We start from the raw sequence: 6,000 nt of genomic DNA on the forward strand, positions 1-6,000 counted from the left end.
AAAACATCATCAGGCCTGCGTGCACAGGTGAGGAAGCAGAGACGTAACTCAGGTGTTCTGCACTTTATTTCCTTTTCATATCAAAGAGCAGGTATCCTCACTAACTCTACTTTATTCTGAAGGCTTGGAAACGACTGAGAAGCTGCTCTTTTGCGTCCTCGCCACCTCTCCAGCCTCAGCCAGATTTAATCCTTCACTCCTTAAAACTGGAAGAATTTCACTTTGCAACACGAGTCCGAATTAGGACTCACGTTCACTATGCTAAAAGTTTGTATCCTGGATCACGTGTAGTAGAAGGAGGTAGGTAGGATGGAGGTCAGGGTGGATGGGACTGTGACTCGAACCTCGAGTAAGACTCCAGAAAACCCCACCGAGCTAAAACCACAAAGAGACTCGAACCTGTCAGGACCAAGGTGAGAACATCGCCGTGATACTCAGACGCAGACATCCAGGAAGACCTCTGTCCTCCACCGCCGACTGGGCCCGGACCAATCAGATGGCTCGGTGCTGTGACTGACACTAACCCAATCAGAGAGCAGCAGATCCATCATCTGCTGGGTAATGACTTCCTGGCCTCATTAGATGCTGCTAACTGCATTATTGTCTCCGCGCTGTGTGTCGATTAGTTTTCCTAAGTGCCTGCTCTGCTTTGAAAAGCAGCTCTAGCTGTTTCTGCTCTCCTCAGATGAAACTTCAGATCTGAGTGTAAACGTGTTAAAAAAACAATTGGGAGGCCGGGACACCAGATCTGGTTTGGATCTCTGTCAGCGTGCACACAGGTCCTCATTGGGATGTTTTCTTGGTTTCAGAGCACTTATCACACAGTTAAAAGTGTGTTCAGAGTGTGTGCCACCCATTCTTTAATAACTGTAATTATGACTGCTGCAGTAAAGAGCAAAGCAAAGCTATAGCAGAGCAAACTGAGCTTTTACAGAGCGAACATCATCTTCTGCTCTTTTCCTGATGACAGCAGGTTTCCATGACTGTGTGGCAGCACAATTATTTAACACTGAATCCCAGTAAATCTGCTCCTGATCAGCATCCCGTCAGACTGCTGCTTCACACTCAGCGCTGAAACATGGAGTGAATGGTGAGCCTGCAGTTCCTCTGATGTCCACTAGAAGCTGGCTCCAAACCTGAGTCAGACTTCCATGCTAACGGCTGTGGCTGCTAGCTTTGCTTGAACCGTGCTTGTGCTGTTGGAGCCTTCATGTGACCCAAGACATGTGTGCTGTGAGGTCACTGTGCTAACAGACCACCAAAGTGATGAAATTCTAGGATTATATTTGGATACCTGAGGAGCATGTATCTGTGTGTGTGGATGCAGACCGACGACCAAGCTTTGGCTCACAATCCAAACAGGGTTACCTGAAAATATCCGGGACGCCAGTGGGTGACATTACAGGGCTGTGACGCTCATCTCTGGGTTAGCAAAGACACTGATGAACGTTGAGGTGAGCGTTTCAAATGACCACCAATAGAAGGGAAAGAGACACAAAACAAAACAATGACCTCAAAAATGTCAGCAGAGACGTAAAACAACCTCAAATAAACACAAAAACAACGCTGGGTTAACATGTGATGGGTGGTAAAAATATTATTCCTTTATGTAGAGCAGGGGTCGGCAACCTTTCTGATGATGAGTGCATCTAAAATCTCCTCAGAAGTCAGTGTGCCGTATGACTGCATTAGCAATAAATGTAATAACGCTCTATATGAACAGTTACACACTTAATATAACAACTTTATAGGATTACATTTGTTCGCAGATGTTGGCAGCGAATAGTTATCAGACACAAAAAAAGACTTTTTATCCATAACAGCAAATGGACTGTACAACAGAAAATACAAATGCTATTTATGGTCTCCTCACAACCATGAAAACAAACGCTGTTGTGACAGTGATGTACAGTCTTGTTGGTATATTTATGATTTCTATACATTTGACATCAGATTAAAACTTTGGTTGTAAGATTCAGATAATTATTTTTTAAAAGCGAGACATTTTAAATGAGAATAAGAAAGAAAAGTATTTCTTTGTGCCCCCCTCTCCCTGTTAATGCCCTACCTGCCCCCCTGGCAACACTTTCCTAGACCCGCCCCTGCACAGTTACCAGCTGTCAGCTACTTAGAAAAGGATCCTGGTGTTATTTGTCTCTCAGAAACAGTTCATAACTTCAACTCATTCATGTCACCTAAAAGGTAAACCTGTTTCTCCATCACCTGTTCAGCTCTGATGGTTCAGTAAGGACATCTCCTGGTTTCATCTTCATGTTTCCCTCTCACCACATATCCAAACCGACATCATGACCAGCAGCTTTACAGCTGTGGCTCCAGCAAACATCAGCTGATACTAGAAAGTAATATTAAATAAATTCTAACAACAGCTGATCAAGCTTGAACGTGCTGCTGTTGTTTAGCGCGACATCCGCTGGTTTCCTCTTTCTGGCGCAAAGTGAGCGATAAAAAAACAAGAGAGCCGATCAGCTGATCATTGATCAGTTTCATGATTGAAGTAGCAACAGGAGAGGGAGGGGGGAGGATGAGAGAAGAAGAGGCAGCTGTGCAGCATAAAGAGACAGAAAAACTCCAGCTTTGTCTTTTTCATTCTAGCTAAAGTCCGGGACAAACTGTTCCTTTTCACCTCAATAAGAAACGTAATATTTTCTCTGAATGCGGGACGATTACGTTTTTTACAGGACGGTTGGAAACTCTAATAATTAACCTTATAAATAAAGTTCAACATCAGTAACATCATAGCACCACCCAGCTGTATAGAAACTCTGTCATGCTAGCTCACGCAGTACGAGTTATTGTAACTGACTGTAAAAAGTCAGAATAACGAAAATAAACTCCACCTAAACCTGGTTCATATCTGACCCAGAGAGACTGCAGGTCATAACTTCTTACCTGAAGTTCAGTTCACCTGACACTCGGACCGGCGGCCGCCTCGGGTCTCTGCTCCTTCTGCCCCCCCCGATGGCCAATCCAGCTATGGTCGTGTCATCAGTTAACCCTTGGCACGCGTGCCCAGGGTTGCCGACCCCTGATGTAGAGAGTGGAGCCTGAAATGTCCACTAGAGGCCGGCCAGCCAGGCGTGGGAGGGGCTTACTGTTCACAGAAATCAAACTGAACAAACGTCTGCTGGGAATCAGCTGCTGAGTTTGTAAACCTGAAGCTTTCTCTCACGGTTTGGTTTCTTTTCACACAGAGGAAGCGCCAACGAAAGCCGCTACAAGCTGCATGACACCATCCTGTCTGCTGACTGGCCAGATGTGTCTGAGGGCGGGAACAACAACTGCAACATACCCGACCACACCTGGCAAACTAGAGTTTGGACCGACACGCCTCCTCCAGAGCATCCCAGTGCAGTGACCTCGTTCACATCTACACAAACACACACGAGTCTGACTTCAGTGTGGAAAGCAGCGCAGGTGTGACAGGTACAACCTAACGATGTGTCTACTCGACCTGAAAGGATACATGAAGAAGTGAAATGCAGGCACGTTGGTGTAGAGCAACAGTGAAGTGCACTCAGATCAGCCCACAGTGCTGCTGATGCTGCACTGCGACCATCCATGCGGTGAAACCAGCCTATGATGACATAACCGCAGCTCCTCTCTTACTTTTTCAGCCGTGTGGAAGTGACTCATGACCGGGCTCGTGTGAATCAAAGCAGATTGTTGACTAGCTTTCATAACACTCTTTATGTAAGGGAGGTTCAGCAGCGGTTCGGGGGTGGACGTGAAGCCTCTACACCTGCCTCCAGCTCCACTCCACATCTCCTGAACATCCACACACCTTCTCCTCCACCCGTCGGACGCGATTCGGCAACGGCCTCGGGATGAGAAGTTCATTTATATCACAGCTACACTCACAACCGTGGCTCAGGAGGTTGGGAAGCGTATCTGTAACCGGAAGGTCGCCGGTTCGATCCCTGGGCTCTCTGTCCTGGTCGTTGTGTCCTTGGGCAAGACACTTTACCCTACCGCCTACTGGCGTTGGCCAAAGGGGCCGATGGCGTGATATGGCGGCCTCGCCTCTGTCAGTCTGCCCCAGGGCAGCTGTGGCTACAACTGTAGCTGCCTCCACCAGTGTGTGAATGTGAGAGTGAATGAATAGTGGCATTGTAAAGCGCTTTGGGTGCCTTGAAAAGCGCTATATAAATCCAATCCATTATTATTATTATTACTTCCTGTAGTACGCCAGCAGCTTCAGCTCCCAGTGCAAGAAACCTCAGCTTCTGTCAGAATTCAAACCGACCCAGGACGAGCAAAATACAACAGCAGGAGCTGAGCTTCTAACAGCAAAGGGAGAACTAAACAGTGACAAGAACAGAGACCAAAATGTCCCCAAGGAAATGCAAAATATTCAAAAAGGATCACAAATGTAAAAAAACTCATAAAACAAAGCAAAGTTTCTGAAAGATGATGAAATGAGACAACAAGAAGCTCACAAAGACACGCGACGCGAGCATCAAGCTACACCCCTAAACGATCAGAGACACAAAAATATCACAAAAAAGAAAAAAGAAATGTCCGAAAAATGGCCACAAATGCCAAAACTCATTTAAAGTGAAGCAATATTTCTCCAAAATGCCAAAGTGGGACAACAAAGTGACCAAGAAGACATGAAAAAATGTCCAGAATAAACAAGAAGGTGTCACAAAAGGAACCGAAATAAATCCGGAAAGGATCATACAGAGACAGAAAATCTGAAGTTCGTAAAGCTGTCCGCTCTGTGGTTGTTCTCCAGCAGTTCAAAAGCTGCTGTAACGATGTCCCACTTTGTCCCACAGGCCTCCAACATAAGCTCGTCCCACTTTGCAGTGATAACGTGCTGGAGTTATTAACAATTTGGTTCCAAACTAAACTGCGAGAAAACAAACTGCCGACTTTGTTGTTTCTCATGGTTCCCACGCCTAAACTCATGTGACAAATGTTCATATTTTCTTGTATTTTTTTAAACTCTTGTTAAAAATGCTGTAATCTGTTCCTCTTCAGTACTAATGAACATGATTTTCACAGCATACATCCCAACCCGTTTCCTGCTCCACACCACAGTAATGCCCAGTGTAGTTCCCGGGTCGTTTCACATCAGCGGTTCTTCTATATTTGAGCTGAAGCAGGAACCATTAATGTTTAACTCCAAGCTGAAGCTGCAGTGGAGTATTTGCTTTACCTGCATGAGATGAAAAAGACGCCGACTCCTTTTTAACCTCCTGAGACCTGAACTCTTCCACAGCAGCATTTTTAATTTCTCTTTGATATTTGGGCTGATTGGGGCCCGATGAATGTAAAAACAAAGAATTACCAGATTTTTGCTTTTAAGACAAATGAGAGCCACATATGAGGATATTTGTTTAACATGTTGATAGAACAGTGGCAGTATAACGTCCTCGTAAGTGGATATCAGGCCCATGTAGAGGAAAATTGAGTATTTTGGTCTAAATAACCCAAAATGTGATGTCCACATATGTGGATGCCAAGTCCTAGGAGGTTAATGAACTCTTTGAAAATGTTTTTCTTGCACGTTTTCAGCAGCTCGGTCTCTGTAATGACATCAGTGAAGATCTAAGAGTAGCTGGTTATGATGCGTGTTACTGGGAGGAGTAATGAGATTACAGTGACGTCCACCTCGTGTGTGCGTGCGGGGAGAGTCGCTCCAGGCCGGTGATTATAGCCGCTGAGGCCCAGCAGCCGTCCGAGCAGCGAGGCCATCAGGCCCTCAGCAGCAGGCTGATGTGATTACGGAGAGCGAGGCCAGCCTGCGTCCTCCAACACATGTTTACTGTCACAGTCGCCAGGTAGGATTCATTTGTCCATGGAGGACCCATCACTGTGGACCAACTGTGGAAGCACAAGGTGATCTTTGACGCTGGTCTGCGCTCCTTTGATTTTTAATCAGCATTTTTTATTAACCTTTATTTTCAGAGAGCGTTTTAAAGCTCTCTGTTTGATTAACAGGAAGTGCTGTTACCGCTGAGTGAAGTGCAACGA

The sequence above is a fragment of the Diplotaxodon limnothrissa genome, linkage group LG7 (genome assembly GCF_057381915.1).
Source record: "Diplotaxodon limnothrissa isolate DT_005_m linkage group LG7, D_limnothrissa_male_GT1.1, whole genome shotgun sequence".
NCBI lineage: Eukaryota > Metazoa > Chordata > Actinopteri > Cichliformes > Cichlidae > Diplotaxodon > Diplotaxodon limnothrissa.